An 18,125-nucleotide genomic window follows, 5' to 3' on the forward strand; every position below is an offset into this window, starting at 1 on the left:
GGGTGTTAGGGGAAAGATATAAAAGAGACCTAAGGGACAACTTTTTCATGCAGAGGGTGGTATGTGTATGGAATGAACTGCCAGAGGATGTGGTGGAGGCTGGTACAATTGCAACATTTAAGAGGCATTTGGATGGGTATATGAATAGGAAGGGTTTGGAGGGATATGGGCCGGGTGCTGGTAAGGGGGACTAGATTGGTTTGGGATATCTGGTCGGCATGGACGGGTTGGACTGAAGGGTCTGTTTCCATGCTGTACATCTCTCTGACTCTTTGACTCTATGCTCTACAAGAACAACACAGTAAAAGACAGTGAAAAGCTTCAACTGTTACCGTGATCCAGCACCAATTGGAATATTTTAAGAATAAAAAGATGAAGTTGAAAGAAAATCCATCTTCATTCAGCCACACATTTAATATGCAAAGACTCGGGAAAGGAACATGAGATGACTTACTAAACACAAAAAAAATTCTATTTCTAAAGCACTGACCAAAGTACATGTGCTGGATTTCTAAATGTGCTTTTTCATTGCTGACTCCTATCTCTTTTCACTGCCAAGGCAATCTGTTTTATAGCTGCTAAAGTTAGCATACACTTTTTTCTACGCTGTCAGTATTACAGCCCTACTCGATGAACCTTGACACTTGGTTCAGGTTGCAATAATTGAAATTTTGAACTGTTAATGGAATCCTTTTCAATAAGGTAATTTTCCCATAAACAATGTAGAATTGAACAAATGAGAAATTAAGATATGAATTGCCATATAATGGAAATCATGATTTGTCAAATGGCTGTTTCTATTGTCCTGTATTATACTTTCAATTAGTATGAAGTGCACTGATGTGTGTTCAGATACTTGTGTCTGATGTCAGCTACACAACCAGTGAAGTGTCACCCAGCAGGTAACCCTTAAAATATGATGCACAATGTTAGTTTTCAGAATATATTCATTTTGCAATTCAGAGTTAAACCTGTGAGGTCAGGTCTCAATAGAGTGGGATGAAGAAATAAGTTTCCTTTACTGAGAAAGATTTCCTCTGTACAAGAAGTTTACTAAATTTTATAAGTGGAGCCGAAAGAATTTCAGTGTACCGGGTATAGTATTGCAATGGCTATATCACTGGACTCGGATTTCAGTGGCATGGACGTTATGGCAAGGATCAAGACTTTATATCCCAACAATTCCTGGTATGTTTTCTTTAAAAAAAATCTGGAAATAAAAAGCAGCATTAATAAATATTTAACCATGAAGCTACTTGATTTTTCTAAAAGAATATTTCATTTTTTTTTCTCTTTTACTGTCTAGAGCGACCACCAAACCACCCAGTTATCCAATTAAAACAAGTAACAATGAGCAAGCACTGCCCAGCAGGGACAATGCAATCGTGAAAAAAAGAAGGAAAGGTAGGAAAGTGGACTGTGATCACATGAGATCTCATTCACTGCTCTATGTTTGATTCCAGCTTCTGCTACCTGATTTTCACTTACACCAAGTCCCATTTAGACCACAAGACCATAAGACATAGGAGTGGAAGTAAGGCCATTCGGCCCATCGAGTCCACTCCACCATTTAATCATGGCTGATGGGCATTTCAACTTCGCTTACCCGCACTCTCCCTATATCCCTTAATTCCTTGTAAGATCAAAAATTTATCAATCTCTGCCTTGAAGACATTTAATGTCCTGGCCTCACTGTGCTTCATGGCAATGAATTCCACAGGGAGAAAGTGAGGACTGCAGATGCTGGGGATCAGAGCTTAAAAATGTGTTGCTGGAAAAGCGCAGCAGGTCAGGCAGCATCAAAGGAGAAGGAGAATCGGGAGAAATCTGCATTCATCCCTTGTGGTTGGAGGGTTCCTAGGCGGAAGATGAGTCGCTCTTCCTCCAGGCGTCGTGTTGCCATGGTCTGGTGATGGAGGAGGCCAAGGACCTGCATGTCCTTGGCGGAGTGGGAGGGGGAATTAAAGTGTTCGGCCACGGGGCAGTTGGGTTGGTTGGTGCGGGTGTCCCAGAGGTGTTCTCTGAAACGTTCCGCAAGTAGGCGGCCTGTCTCCCCAATGTATTGGGTGCAGCGGATGCAGTAAATGATGTGTGCAGGTGAATTTCTGATGGATATTGAAGGATCCCTTGGGGTCTTGGAGGAAAGTGAGGGGGGAGGTGTGTGCGCAAGTTTTGCATTTTTTGCAAATTCCACAGGCCCACCATCCTCTGGCTGAAAAAATCTCTCCTCATTTCCGTTCTAAATTAACCCCCTCTAATTCTAAGGCTGTGCTCACGGGTCTGAGTATCCCTGCCTGACGGAAACAAATTCCCAGCGTCCATCCTTTCTAAGCCATGCATTATTTTGTAAGCTTCTATTAGATCTCCCCTCAACCTTCTAAACTCTAATGAATACTATCCCAGGATCCTCGGCACAACATCATGGGCCAAAGGGACTGTTCTGTGCTGTACTTTTCTATGTTCTACGATCCTCAGCTGTTCATCATATGTTAGGCCTACAATTCCAGCGATCATCCGTGTGAATCTCCGCTGAACACACTCCAGTGTCCTTCTTACGGTGTGGGGCCAAAACTGGACACAGTATTCTAACTGGGGCCTGACTAGAGTTTTATAAAGTCTCAGAAGTGCATCACTGCTGTTATACTCCAACCCTCTGGAGATAAATTTACCCATTACCTCTGTGCTTACTGACCTACTTTGATATTTTTTCAGGTGATACCTTGATTTAAACAATCTAATTTTTGTTTTGAAACCTGTCTGCAACTTCCTCCGGGCCTAAAATCCTTTGAGATATCTGGATTGTTCCAATTCTGGCTTCTTGAGAGTTTGCAATTTTCATCACTCCACCATTGCCAATCAGCTACCAGTCCCAAAACTTTGGAATTCACTTGTTTAATATTTTTAAAACTATCTTTCCTACTTTAAGATGCTCCTTAAAGCCTTCCTCTTTGTTTTTGGTCACATCTCCTAACTGTCCTTATGCAGTTACATGTCAAATTCTGTTTGCTAATTGCTCCTGTGAAGCAATTAGAGGATATGCAAGAAATGCTAGTCCTGTTAGTGACACTCACATCCTGAGAATGAATTTAAAAGCTCACAGTATAGCTGGGAAAATGAACCTGATCTATACGGCTCAGTATTAAACACGTCATGTGACTTCATGCAAATTTCAAAATGGCCTTTGAGTGGAATATTTTATTTATAAACATTAAAGTTTCAAACCATATATGTTTATAGTGCAGAAGCAGCCAATCACTACATTGTGCCGGTGTCAAATTCTTTTTAAGAGCTTTGTCCCCCAAATCTCTGTCTTTTTCAACTGCATTCAGTGAGACTGTTTATTCTGAAATTATAAGCAAGTATTATAACAGTGAGGTTGTTTGAGTCAAGCTGAGCTGATTTTATAAAGGACCTTAATGTAAGCCAGAGGTCTTAAAGGTGACAAGGCAACACTCTGAAGCAGTGATCCATTGTTTCCTAGGAACTCAGCATTTTTAACTGAATTGTAATGGATAAATTAGAACTTCAGATAAAATGAATCTTGAAGGAGCAGTGAGCATTTAGCTCAGACTGGTAGCATTTTCTGAAGCAGTACAATGTTTTGCTTTCCAAATTTGTATACAAGTGAAAGAGATAAACAATGTCTGTTTTAAATAAAAAGTCTCTATTCCAAGCAGTTCTCTTTTTTTTTCATAAGAAAGCCAACGACAGCTCTCCATTTTAATTTCTTAGGATCAGCAGAGGTTATGCTGATTACAAAGATCAATTTTGAGCAAGATTGTCAGGTATTTGATTAGATTTCAAACTCTTAATAGTTTGAGAGTTCATTCTGGTGTGAATTTGTTAGGTGTAACTCAAATGAATTACCCTTAATGAGTTTAAGTTCCAAACCATAAATGCTTGACATAGAAATTTTTCCATCAAATTGGCTTTGAGGTCAAATCTCTGGTTAACTTATAGTGGATTTGTAGCCTGCCATATGGGCCATAAAATTAAACTCTGAAGTGAACTAAAACTAACTTTACCTTTGTTCTGAGCTGCACAATAAATGTTATCTGTGGCATGAACAACATCAGAATGTTCTCACATTTTAAAATACCCTTAACTGTGCCCAACATCATCCATCCCTGAAATATCTTTGTTAAAGTGGTGAGGTAATTGTGCCATGCAATGTGACCCTTGGCCTGCTATTGTTTCTTTTTGAGTGCCCAGAACTAGAGATTCTTAAATTTGCTCAGTTCGAACATTCGTCAGGAGATTGCAAGTGGACAGATCTTATGCTAGCAGGCTTCAAAGTTCAGGAAGTACCTGTCGTCACTTTGACTGAGACATGCATAAAAAATAGTTCACTTGATTTTCTGCAAAGCCAATGTCGCATTTCCTCATTCTGGGTAGGAAGACATGGCTATTATATGAGAATAAACTGGGACACAAACGTCATACAAATCTCAAAACCTTTACACAGAGTAACAGGGTTTCAAATGAGTTTTTATTACCCAGCCAAAAACCATAATAAGAAATGCAGTCATCAAACTGAATGTGTGCTTAAGCAGATGAAAACATTTGTCTTTTTAATGTGTTAATTTGTTAACTTTAATTTTTCAAATTAATATTTCAAACATTAAATATAGCAAAGTCTGCAAGGCACCAATTAACTGCATATTAGATTAGATTCCCTACAGTTTGGCCCAACAAGCCCACACCGACCCTCCAAAGAGCAACCCACCCAGACCCATTTATCTAACACTATGGGCAATTTATCATGGCCAATTCACCTAACCTGCACATCTTTGGACTGTGGGAGGAAACCAGAGCACCCGGAGCAAACCCACGCAGACATGGGGAGAATGTGCAAACTCCACACAGTCAGTCGCCTGAGGCAGGAATTGAACCCGGGTCTCTGGCGCTGTGAGGCAGCAGTGCATGCCACTGTGCCGCCCTGTAAGCTTCATGCATACAGAAAGTTTGTTGAAAGACATTATACATTTTAGAAAATACATTATCGTTTAATGATTTATAGAATTAATGTGAAATCAATCTAATTGTTTGAAATTTCTTAAATATATTGGTCAGCATCAATGAGTGTCCGACAACATAAGGATGACGTCTACTCAGGATTGCAACTTCTATGCCATTTTGAGCCATCACATGACTGAAATTGTTGAATTTCAAACCATGTAATTTTGGTAATTGGGACAGGATATGCACAAGACAGTGCACAAGCAGGATCTGCTTCCCTCTCTTTCATTTTCTTCGCTGCCTTGTTTCATCAGTGAGATGCTGGATCTCAATCATGATGGAGTTTGATTGGCACATTGTTATTAATCTGAATGATTGGAAGCAAGGTCCTCTCAGTCATCAATCTAAGTGCTGCTGCTGCTCCACTTCTTGGAGGGATTCAGAGGTCCTTGGATAAGTTTTCTTTTGTGCTTGTTCCCCAGGAAATATTGGCCTTTTGAGAATTGAGCATACAGGATGGCATTATGGTTTTTTATAAGCAGCCAGTATCCAATCCGCCAAAACTAAGTTTACAGGGGTTTCTCTTTGTGGAGCTGGTTTCTTGCTGAATTAATGTAAGTGGGACTAGATTTCAGCAGGGAAGAAGTGAGGACTGCCAATGCAGGAGGTCAGAGTCGATAAGCGTGGTGCTGGAAAGGCACTGCCAGTCAGGCAACATCTGAGGAGCAAGAAAATCGACATTTTGAGCCTAAGCTCTGGTTCGAGCTTATGCTCGAGACATCAATTCTCCTGCTCCTCGGATGCTGCCTAAATGGCTCTGCCTTTCCAGCACCATGCTCTTTGACTATATTTTAGCAGTCCAATCTGATACAATGGCCATACTATTGGCTTCTTAAGTGGTCCAATCATCTGCCACTTGGCTTCCCATCATTGGAAATAGGCCTTCTTGGTCAGAAGATGTCAGGCATCTTGACCAATGAAATGCCCACCATATTATCAACCTTCCCATCTCCGTGCCAATGGGACAGGAAAATGCAGCCCACTATTTCAGGCTGATAAACTTCCATCAAATCTTTGATGAACCTTAAAGAAATGTTAACTTTGTTTATGTTCTCACACATGCCTCCAGACCTGCTGAGCTTTACCAGCATTTTTAGTTTTATTTAAGTTTTCCAGACCCTGCGGCATTTTGCTTTTGAAACATTAGCAACATAAAGGCCTACTAATGTTAGTCAATGACAGGAGGTTACTGGAAACTTCACTAGCGTCCTGCCATCATCAAGGACTGCAAAATCTGTTATTCTACGACTGGATTGGTTTTACACTCAATAAACAGCCATTCTAAGCGAAGCAACTTTAATAAGACAGTATTATTTGTTTCCAACTATAGCTTCACTTTAAGCCTGCAGCTTGAGGGGTTGGTTACCCTAGTTGCTAGATAGATGGACTTTGGTGGAGCATATGCCAACAACACAAGTTCAATCCCCGTATCATGTAGACCTGTCATGTTCCACTCTTGATGTGGAGTGGTGCTCCTCCAGCTATATAACAGATAGTCTTTCTCTCATACAGTGAGAAGCTGATAGTCCTTTATGGACGATAGCAATTTACCTAAGTATGTAGTCAGTTAAGTGAATGGTCCTTTCAATAATACAAATCAGGGAGAGGCTATCTAGTGGATGGATTGTACTGTGCGGCTTTGATAATTATGTTGCTTCTCAAAATGCAATTGACTTATGTGCAGTAAGTAAGATGTTATATTGACCACATGTTATATAACCATATTGTTCCCCAGGGAGAGTTGCTGGTGAGATTCATTTATTTTCCTTTAGTTTTTGACTTCACAAAAAAATGCGTGTGTACTTCAAGTAAAGAAAGCAGGAATGTAAACAAACTGTATGCTTTTTGTATTTTTCCATTTTTCTCTCTTCTCATGTGAAGGTTGTGACATTTTCTGGGATACAGTTACCTTTGCACTGATAGCACGTCAGCACTGCACCCAAACAATCGCACTCATGTGTGACCCTCTGAATGGAAAAGAAACAATCATAGGGGAACGATACGGACAAGATTAATTTGAATCCCAACTGTTGCCAAGGTGTGTATTTCCCAGGAGAAATCTCTGGATGTTCCAAGTCTCAATATTCTCCAGGAGTGGGAGTTCCCCAGTTGACTCCTCCCCTTCCTCTCCTCCCCCTCCACTTAGACCAGACCATTGGCGAAACTGTACCCACTGAGACAGAGGACCACAAAATACTTGTGATTATTTTCTTTACAAAAATATGAATCTGTTTTGGATCTATAGTGTAGCTTAGGTATGTGAAACGTATAGTTTAAGTAAGATTACTCTTCTCTCAAAAGTCATATATGCATGTACATACTTCTCACTGTAGAACGTTTAACACAACCAAGTTTCTGACTCGCCCTGCTGCACAACCTTGCTGGCAGATAGCAAAGTGCAGTCTAGGAAATTAGGCAACCGCTCTTTCAATTAACCAGAGTAATTCATTATGACTTTATTAAAGTGTTTTATTTTGCTCCAGGCATACATTGGCTATGCTGGATAGTTTACCACTTTTAATAGTGCTGTGCTTATTTCCTGCTAATGCTTTGATTATTCTGCACTGCATTTGGCAATTAAGTCCCACTGTTGAGGATGGTAATTCCCTTGGGTAATGGAAGGGAGAGGGGAGGGAGAAGAGGGCTCGGAGTCTTGAGCACACTACACGATTTCAAGAAGGAAGAATGTGGCAATTAAGGTCTGAAGTGGCTTTGGAAGGGTTAATGTCCGGAAGACTATGAGTAACACCATGCACAGTGATGATGTCAGTGATCACATGTGAAGGAGACTGCATGGACGTGGAGGGAGTCAGATATACCTCTGTGTGGTTGGACAGAGTTACAAACAGCTGGTTTCTGTTAAAACCACAAGAAATAGGAGCAAGGAGTAGGCCTTTCGGTCACTCGAGCCTTCTCTGCCAATCAATAGGTTCATGGCTGATACAACATTTTCCACACAGTGTGTTTTAGACTAGATGCCCTACAGTGTGGAAACAGGCCCTTCAGCCCAACAAGTCCACACTGTCCCTCTGAAGAGTAACCCACTCTCCCCTGACTAATGCACCAAACACTATGGACAATTTAGCATGGCCAATTCACCTGACCTGCACATCTGTGGATTGTGGGAGGAAACCCACGCAGACATGGGGAGAATGTCCAAACTTCACACAGACAACTGCCCAAGGCTGGAATCAAACCTGGGACCCTGGCGCTGTGAGGCAGCTGTGCTAACCACTGAGCCACCCCTATCATTCCAGAAGTCAGAGCCAAAGGCTGAATAGCTTTCATTCCAACTGTTACAACAAACAGAAGTTCATATGAGATAAACAAATGCCTCAGGTGTTTTGTCTTATAAAAGAAATAGGAACAAGACTCTATGGCCTCCCAATCCTGTGCTATCATTCAACACGATTACGGCTGATCATGGGCTCATGGTGCCCTCATTGTGAAGCAATGGCCAGTGCCTGCAAAGCCTGAATATAAAGAAACAATAAGTAAATGGGCTGTTGGAATAACAGGATCACTTCTGCATCCGTGAATGATAAACCCAGTGTGAAACCCAGAGAAATATCACAGCTTACCGTAAGCTCCTGTTCCCATTCCCTTGGCTGGTACTGCTACCTTAAAAAAGAAACAGTATCTTGCAGCATTTTGACAAAGCTTAGGAATTTGTAAATGAAAGTGATGGTTGTGAACAATATTTGACATAGTAATTCCCAAAAGGTGAGACAATTCCAAATTCAGGCTTGTACCATGTCTATTGAGGCACACAAATTGCAAACAGAAATAAGGAGTGCCGTTCTTTGGGGTCATAAATCATCTGCTACATTTCTGAGGCAATTTGTCACTGCAGGAGGGGAAAACTTAAAAAAGTAGGTAAAATTTGCATATCCTGTTCAGAAGGATGTCTCCAGTGTGATAGATGTACAGAATTGATATGTAGCAGTGGCTTTGGTATTGATGTAAACATAAAGAAGTCCTGGCTGTAGGTTTGCTCACTGAGCTGGAAGGTTCATTTTCAGATGTTTCGTCACCATACTAGGTAACATCTTCAGTGAGCCTCCAGACGAAGCAATCTGATGATTCCTACTTTTTATTCATATGTTTGGGTTTCTTTGGATTGATGATGTCATTTCCTGTGGTTATGTCATTTCCTATGGTGATGTCATTTCCTGTTATTTTTCTCAGGGTGTGGTAAATGGGGTCCAACTCAATGTGTTTGTTGATAGAGTTCCTGTTGGAATGCCATGCTTCTAGGAATTCTCGAGCATGTCTCTGTTTGGCTTGTCCTAGGATGGATGTGTTGTCCCAGTTGAAGTGCTGTCATTCCTTATATGTATGGAATGATACTAGTGAGAAAGGGTCATGTTGTATTGTGGATAGTTGGTGTTCATGTTTCCTGGTGGCTAGTTTTCTGCCTGTAGATGTTACCTAGTATGGTGATGAAACATCTGAAATGAAACTTCCAGCTCAGCAGGCAAACCTACATCCAAAACCTTAACCTGAGCTGCAAATCTTCTCAAAACCTGATAAAGAAGTCCTTCTGTAATGTAACTGGTAGAATTTCAGCTCATTGTGAGCCTCAGCAGGAACAGGTTTTTCTCGGGTCCTAGAAAATGAGCATCTGTGTGCAAACTTCCTATCTTTAACCTCCTAAATAAAGCTCTCTGAGCCTGTTGTCAAAATTGAACTCATTTTTTCATAATTCAACTGTGAAAATAAGGTACCTAAGGTGATATAGATCACACTATTGTCCCTGATTAGATAAGCAACTTTGTAAATATGTCTTAACCAAGCTGCATTGAAGATAAGATGTTCTGGAATTTAAACACATCACAGCTATAGTCCTTTCATCAATAGACTCAAAACTCTATTCAGTCTGCACTGACTCCTGAAGATTGGTGAGGCAGCAATGCTAACTACTGAGCCACTGCACTGCCCTTACTTGAAATTCAGTCAGGGTGGGATTTGAAGCCAGATCCCCAGATTGACAGTCTAGCCACTAAGCCATTGCTTCCCCTAAATGCTAAGTTCAAAGGCTATCTCTGTCTTGCGATGCCTATGGAGGTGTGGTAAAAATCAAATAACTACTTCAGTCATGAAACTCAGACTATTTATTCACTGAGTATTAGGATACCCAGAGCTGGAGGGATTGAATTTCCAAGTTTATGCAATTTTGGTATCAAATTATTTTCAGCCTATGCTTCAGGTTGGCTGGAGCTCATTCTGGTATGTCTTTTTTCAGCGGCAATCAGAGCACACGTGCTGCAATGTAATGGCGTGGGAAACATAGATCAACTCATCGAAGAATTTCAGTGAATATGCGGCATCATGAAGAGACTCAACAGCAGAAATTGTTTAATTGGCAAAGGCAATTTTTATTTTAATGTTAATACTAACTTTTAAATAACTAGAATGGGTGCTAACTTTAATTTAAATGTACAGTACAACACTTTATTCCATAGAAGCAGTAAGGTTTTAACTTGAAGATCAGGGACTGTGTGTGACTCAGTTACATTAGAGTAATAGCAAACTCAAAGCACGTGCACAAAACAGATAGATCAGCAATTTTTCCCACATCAGTTACTATGTGGCCCAATTATCCAAATGTAAAAGCCATTTCAATACAGCAGCAATTAGAGACACAGATATGAAAAGGCCTGATCAGAATCTGAATTGAAGCCAGCTCCTACTAACAGCTAATAAATTAATTTCACTCTGTCGAAATTCGCAATAGAGGCTGGACTCTTGCTAAAATCATCTGCCTGAATTTCCTAGAGTTAAAGTATAGCAGGTGATAAATGAGAATGGACTATTTACTTTGAAAACACCAGACTCTAGCTGCAGTATAGGGTAACACATACATCTTTGCTGCTGATTTATTTTTAAAAAACAGAAAAAAACATGAACCTTAACTTGCAAAAACAGGTGGGCTATGTTGAAGCTATAATGTAAGAAATATAGAACAGGAACTGAACCCATCTCTAACTTCATGTTTTAATGGAGACATAATGAGGCCCTGAAAATAGGCTGCTTATTTGAATATTATAGTAAGGCAGCTTTCCTTTTTTTTCAAACCTTTCTCTTTTTAGTCACAGGGTGCCAGTTTCGTAGGCCTCACGGGGAAACTCGGCAGATCAATGGAGGTAAGGAGGGCTGAATTCTTGAGGTTATGCTCTCCGGGGTTACTTGCAATCTTTGAGGAACAGGAGTGGTCCCTCCAGGCCCAATCAATAATCCACAACCCCTATCTCACTCACTCTTGGGCCTTCCCCTAAAGCATAATTGGGACCCCTTGATGTTCCAGGCTGCCCAGTCACCCACTCTCACATCAAGACACCAACCCTCAAGTCAATCTGGACTCTACTCTCTTTTGTAGTGATTGTAATGAGGCCAGCCAGAATGTGAGTTCCCTGATTGGGACTGTTAATCTGGTCCAATCAAGAACCCCTGGTTGACAGCTATAACCAAGTATGTCAGGCCATCCTGTTCACTCTGAGAGCTGGCTCTGAGGAAGCCGGGCCAGTGTCAAGTCCAATGCACATGTAAATAAAGGAGGACTTGATGATGGGATACCAGCCTCTGTGGAGTTATTTCATCTTTCACTCTCCTACATGCTCTGGGAGAAAGAAATGCAACCAACTTTTGCAAAATATTTGAGAAAACTATCTTTATGGCTAATTTGACAGTAGCTTCCATGCATAGAAACTATCTCCAAGTTGAAGTTCATGTGTATATGTCTGCTTTTCATTGACTTGCACATACCTTTTTAATATTTCTGAAATGGGTGTGGTCAAAGTTATAATGTAGAAAGGACAGTAACTACTTTGCTCACATCAGAGTCACCTAAACTCTGTATGATTAACATTTTACTGAATAGAAAATTAGAATTAGGTTTATTGTCACACATACTCAAGTACCAGGATACATGAGTACAATGAAAAGTGTACAAAGTCGCCATTTCCGGTGCTTTCTTAGGTACAGATACATAGGTACAAAATCTTCAGTACAAATTTGAAAAATGAAGAAATAAAGGTAAAAGTTCAACATTACAGGCCTTCTAAAGCAAGGAGGCCACGCTGGGCTCCATCTTGAGGCTGGAAGTCCATTGAGCCTATCTGAGGGAAGGAGGTCAATAGAGAGAAAATAAAATGAAAAGAAAAAAATGAGAAGAGGAAAAGGAAGAAAAGAAATGGATGGAGTGGCCGAGGTCTGCTTCAGGAGACCTACTCTGCTTTCATCTTGATTGATTAGACTGCGATTCGATTAGATTGATGGATCAATGTTGGTAAGGGCATCAGGAACCTGGGGCAGAAAGCTCCTGCTTTTCTTTGAATAAATCAGTGGGGCTATTTCATGCTATCACATTGGTTTTAATGTTTGGTCTTTATTTTAACGTGACACTTCTGACAATACAGCATTCCTCATGTACTGTATTAGTCTAGTCTATGTGCTAGAGTCTCTAGATGGAGTTTAAACCACAACCTTCTGACTCAAAGATGTGAACATTGTTATAAACCAGACAGACCCAGAACAAGGCTGGTGAGAGCTGGTCAGGGTGAGGTGGATCGGTAGGTGATAGTCAGGGGATGTTAGTGTGTGTGGCTGGAGGGGGGTTCAGTGAGTGATAGCTGTGGGAAGGATTGGGTGTCAGTGAGTGATTGTGGGAATAGAGCATTGTGTGCACACAAAGTGGTGAAAATGAGAAAGAGCCATCAAATAGCTGGTTTGATCCAGGCCTACCTTACTTCCTATGTTTAATCTGACAAGTGCTTTTAATTTCAATCATTCATTAGGTAAGAATATCATTGGCTAGGCCAGCATTTATTGCCCATCCCTAATTACCCAGTTAAGAGTTAACCACATTGCTGTGGATATGGAGTCACATTTAGGCCAATCAGGTAAGCTCGGCAGATTTCCTTCCTCAAAAGACATTATTGAACCATCTGGGATTTTCTTGAGAATTAACATTGGATACGTGGTCATTATTGGACTCTTAATTCCAGATTTTTATTGAGTTCAAATCAAATGCCATGCTGGTATTTGAACCTAGGTCTCCAAAACATTACCAGGGTCTGTTGATTAACAGTGTCAAGAGTGTGTTGCTGGAAAAGTACAGCAGGTCAGGCAGCATCCAAGGAGCAGAAAAATTGACGTTTCAGGCTGGAGCCCTAGGGGGCCCGAAACGTTGATGTTCCTGCTCCTCGGATGCTGCCAGGCCTGCTGTGTTTTTCCAGCGACACACTCTCAACTCTGATCTCCAGCATCTGCAGACCTCACTGTCTCCTCTGTTGATTAACAGTCCAGTGATAGCACCACTAGGCCATCGCCTTCCCTCAACTTTGAACTAGAAGATCCTATTGATTCCTGATTTAAAACTGAAGAATAAAAATGTGGGCTGGAACGTTTGTGTTTAGAGCTACCCCCATATGAAAAGCTTAGAATTTAGTCAGAAGGTTGGACAGGGCAGTGGCAATCATGGTTTTCTAGACTCCACTGAAGTCCAGACCTATGAACAGGAGTCCAGGTGCTCTCAGGGAGAGACTAGGCTGCGTTGCTGCAGTTTAATTCTGGCTTGTGGACATGATTGCTTGGTGTGGTTGAATGTGATCAAAATGTAGCCATGTATATTTCTCCTGGGAGGACTCCATTAAGGGATTTTAGTCTTTGAACTGGCACTTTTGATAATGTGATCCCCGAACTCTCTCTCTTGCATGAAGAACAGAGGGATTGAGACAGCAAGCTCCATTTCCAGGGGACAGTCTGTGGTCCTGTGTTTGATGACCTCCTCATTAGTGGAAGCCAAGGCCATCCAGTTGGCTCATCAGCATGAAATATCCTGTGCCAACTTACATCGGGATATCATTGGCTTTCCTGACCCCACCCCCTGCATACCGTGACGCATCAGAGCTCTCACAGCTTTGCAGATCATTTAAGTGATGTCTGCAATTGGCAAGAAATCAGAGGGCAACAGTGCAGATTGTAATCAGTACAGGGTCACAAATCCACGTTAGAGTCACTGCCACGGTCCTGCGAGATGCTTTCCAAATCAGTATTCTTTTCACCCTTACTTTATTTGCTTTTACATCCCATGCTTGCATTGACAGATGAAGTGTGATTGCAGGGTGCTTTGACTTTGCAGTCTGCACCGCAGGGTTTAATGGATCAGCTGACTTTTCAGTGGCCAAGTTCAAAATGCTGCACCTGCTACATTATCTCGGCCACTGCTGACAAAGCAATTCTGCATCAGACTTTCTGCCCAAGTTAATGTGTCCTGAATATCATTCTTTTAACCCATTCTATGCTGTATTTTTGTACCAAATTTCTCCGCTGCAAAATGCTTTGTTGTGTTTATTTGGGAATTGATTAATTAAATGCGTCCAAGGAAACAATGTTCCAAGGCACTGAGCTCTTTCTCTCTCTCTCTCTCTCTCTTTATATTACGCAGAGTGTGGTATATACAGAGGCTGATTTGAATTGCCTCTCCCTTTTTTTTTCACAGTTGGACTGCACCAGATCACACAATTAAGTAGAAATTTTTGCCCATTTTATGGTACAGTTAATTCTGTGCCTCCGTGTGGGGTGAAACGTGGAAATTCTCCCGACACCTTATTACAAAAGGGGAGGACATGTGTCTGCTTCATTCTCTGATAAACCTAAAACCTGCTGTATTACTGGGAATGACTTTCAAGTGAGGCGATACATCAAAAACACTGAATTTAATTGATAAACACTTTTTTCTCGGTCATGCCATTTATTTCCCTGCAGGAAATTTGACTTTCTCGATTCTTTTTGTGGGAATTCATTAACTATCTTTTTGATTGTGGCCTTTATTTTCATGACATCAAGGGATATATACCAGATGGCCCAGGCCTATTAAGTCTCCTAGGCCTTTCTAGAAGTACAGTACTGGACAAAAAAAAGCCTTATTTAGAGAATTGTAGTTACCTCCATGTGACAGACTCTACATTTTATACAGATTCCTCTTCCCAATGGTAATAGCATAAGGAAGCCCTCACATGACCTTGTCACAACCTTTGAAAGCGAAACTAACCTGATTATTCTGTGGAAGCATCCCAATAATCTCCTTCTCTAAAATACTGCCTTAAAGAAGGGATTTAAGGTGATCAGAAAGACAGCCTTGCACCATTGACTGCCATTCCTAAGATGCTGCCAACCTTCTTTTACGTTGGTCAATGCACACAAGTATTCATAACCATGGGCTATCCTGAGAATGTCAGTCATACCATTTGTTGGTAGGTCTACCAGCAGAACACTAGCAGATTGTGAGGAAAAGAATGACTAACTGTGTCCAGACTGTGGGCCAGGCATCCCCATGACCATGTTGCAGTGAAGGGTGGGGAGCTGTGGAATAGCACACAGTAACCACTTTGCAAATACCTCATGCAATACACAACCACAACTTAATCCATAGAAGACATTGGCTCGACCACTTTTGGAATGTTGTGTGCAATTTTGGAGTCCTTCCTATCGGAAGGATGTTGGGAAACTTGAAAGGGTTCAGAAACGATTTACAAAGATATTGCCAGGGTTGGCGGATTTGAGGTATAGGGAGAGGCTGAATATGTTGGGGCTGTTTTCCCTGGAGCATCAGAGGCTGAGAGGTGACCTTATAGACGTTTATAAAATCATGAGGGGCATGGATAGGATAAATAGACAAAGTCTTTTCCCTGGGGTGGGGGAGTCCAGAACTAGAGGGCATAGGTTTAGAGTGAGAGGGGAAAGGTATAAAAGGGACCTATGGGGCAACCTTTTCACACAGAGGGTGGTACGTGTATGGAATGAGCTGCCAGAGGAAGTGGTGGAGGCTGGTATAATTGCAACATTTAAAAGGCATCTGGATGGGTATATGAATAGGAAGGGTTTGGAGAGATATGGGCCGAGTGCTGGCAGATGGGACTAGATTGGGTTGGAATATCTGGTCGGCATGGACAAGTTGGACTGAAGGGTCTGTTTCCGTGCTGTACATCTCTATGTTTCTATGACTCAATAAATGGGTCAGTGAGATGCAGCAATAATGATTTTAATCAGCTTGTAGATTTTATCAGATTGCGAATGAATGGGTGGAGTGATTCTTGTGAGGACAAGAAGCTCAGGATAGAGTTATTGATCAGAGAATTCCAGCTTTGCAGATCGTTTCCTTCAATTGATTGTCAACAAGATATGTTTGTGTTGATGGTTGCCATGTAGATGCACTGTACTCCACCTCATTGTCTGATACAGTAAGTGCTCAGATCCAGAGAGTTGTGCAGCAGTGCTCCATATATATCGAGCAAATTTACTTTGTAAGTTGTTTACAGTTTTGCTCCTTGCTGTTTATTCAGAAGTTCACAGAGGGACAAAATTTCTAAATCGATTAACTCCCAAGTATGTTGAATTGGGATCACGCTTTAGCATCTGGCCTTCCAGGTAAGATATTCATTACTTTTTAGACAATGCTGACAATATAGAGGTGGAATGCACTGGGTTTGGTTTCAGAGGAATTCAAAACAGATGCCATGTGCTGCAGTGGTCCATCAGATTTATAACATCTTCAAAAAGGATGGAGCTTTGGTGGCATTACAGCTGTCATCAGCAGTGGGTGAATTTGGAAGATGTGATTGTTGGCAGATCACTTGTATAAATATTGAAACAGCATTGGAGCCAGCACTGAGCCCTGGAGTAGTCCATTGGCCAGTCTTTTCTATGCACTTCTCCCTTCTCCGTGTTGACTTCTGAATTGTCTGTGCCTAAGTGTTTCAACAATTGCTTTAACTCAGGTTGGAAGTACTCTTGACTTTAAGGAGCAGGACTGCGTGCCGCATACTCAAACATCTTAAAGCACACAGATGGGGAACGAAGCTGCAGGGGATGGGCACAGTTGAAATATAGAGCTTATTCAAGGACCAGCTACTGCAGGCCCTTGATAAGTATGTACCAGTCAGGCAGGGAGGAAGTTGTCGAGCGAGGGAGCCGTACTTTACTAAAGAAGTTGAATCGCTTGTCAAGAGGCAGAAGAAGGCCTATGTTAGGATGAGACGTAAAGGCTCAATTAGGGTGCTTGAGAGTTACAAGTTAACCAGGAAAGACCGAAAGAGAGACCTAAGAAGAGCCAGGCGGGGACATGAGAAGTCTTTGGCGGATAGGATCAGGGAAACCCGTAAGGCTTCCTGTAGGTATGTCACAAATAAAAGGATGACAAGAGTAAGATTAGGGACAATCAAGCATAGTGGTGGGAAGTTGTGCGTGAAGTCAGAGGAGAGAGGGGAAGTGCTTAATGAATACATTTCATCAGTATTCACACTAGAAAAAGACAATGAGGTCGAGGAGAATACTGAGATACAGGCTACTAGACTAGATGGGATTGAGTTGCATAAGGAAGAGGTGTTAGCTATTCTGGAAAGTGCAAAAATAGATAAGTCCCCTGGGCCAGATGGGATTAATCCTAGGATTATCTGAGAAGCCAGGGAGGAGATTGCAAAACCTTTGGCTTTGATCTTTATGCCATCATTGTCTACAAGAATAGTGCCATAGGACTGGAGGATAACAAATGTTGCTCTCTTGTTCAACAAGGGGAATAGAGACAACCCTGGAAATTATAGACCTGTAATCCTTACTTCATTTGTGGGTAAAGTGTTGGAAAGGGTTATAAGAGGTAGGATTTATAAACATCTGGAAAGGAGTAAGTTGATTAGGGATAGTTAACACTGTTTTGGGAAGAGTAGGCTGTGTCTCACAAACCTTGTTGAGCTCTTTGAGAAGGTGACCAAACAGGTGGATGAGGGTAAAGCACTTGATGTGGTGTATATGGATTTCAGTAAGGTGTTTGATAAGGTTCCCCACGGTAGGCTATTGCACAAAATATAGACACATGGGATTGAGGGTGATTGCACGGTTTGCAACAGAAATTGGCAAGCTGAAATAAGACAGAGGGGGGTGGTTGATGGGAAATGTTCATCTTGGAGTTCAGTTACTAGTGATGTTCTGCAAGGATATGTTTTGGGTCCGCTGTTGTTTGTCATTTTTATAAATGACCTGGATGAGGGTGTAGGAAGATGGGTTAGTAAATTTGCGGATGACACTAAGGTCAGTAGAGTTGTGGATAG

The 18,125-nt window shown here is 41.5% G+C and overlaps 1 long non-coding RNA gene across 1 annotated transcript in view; it reads left to right on the forward strand.

Annotated features, from left to right (window-relative positions):
* Window positions 1–3,641, forward strand: part of LOC122547674 — a 25,306-nt gene extending 21,665 nt beyond the window's left edge. Inside the window, exons 2-3 of the long non-coding RNA XR_006311058.1 lie at window positions 1,307–1,404; window positions 2,713–3,641. This is a non-coding gene — a long non-coding RNA (uncharacterized LOC122547674). The remainder of the gene's footprint in view (window positions 1–1,306; window positions 1,405–2,712) is intronic.
* Window positions 3,642–18,125: the final 14,484 nt, after the last annotated feature.

Source organism: Chiloscyllium plagiosum, chromosome 3 (assembly GCF_004010195.1).
Source record: "Chiloscyllium plagiosum isolate BGI_BamShark_2017 chromosome 3, ASM401019v2, whole genome shotgun sequence".
NCBI classification, from domain to species: domain Eukaryota; kingdom Metazoa; phylum Chordata; class Chondrichthyes; order Orectolobiformes; family Hemiscylliidae; genus Chiloscyllium; species Chiloscyllium plagiosum.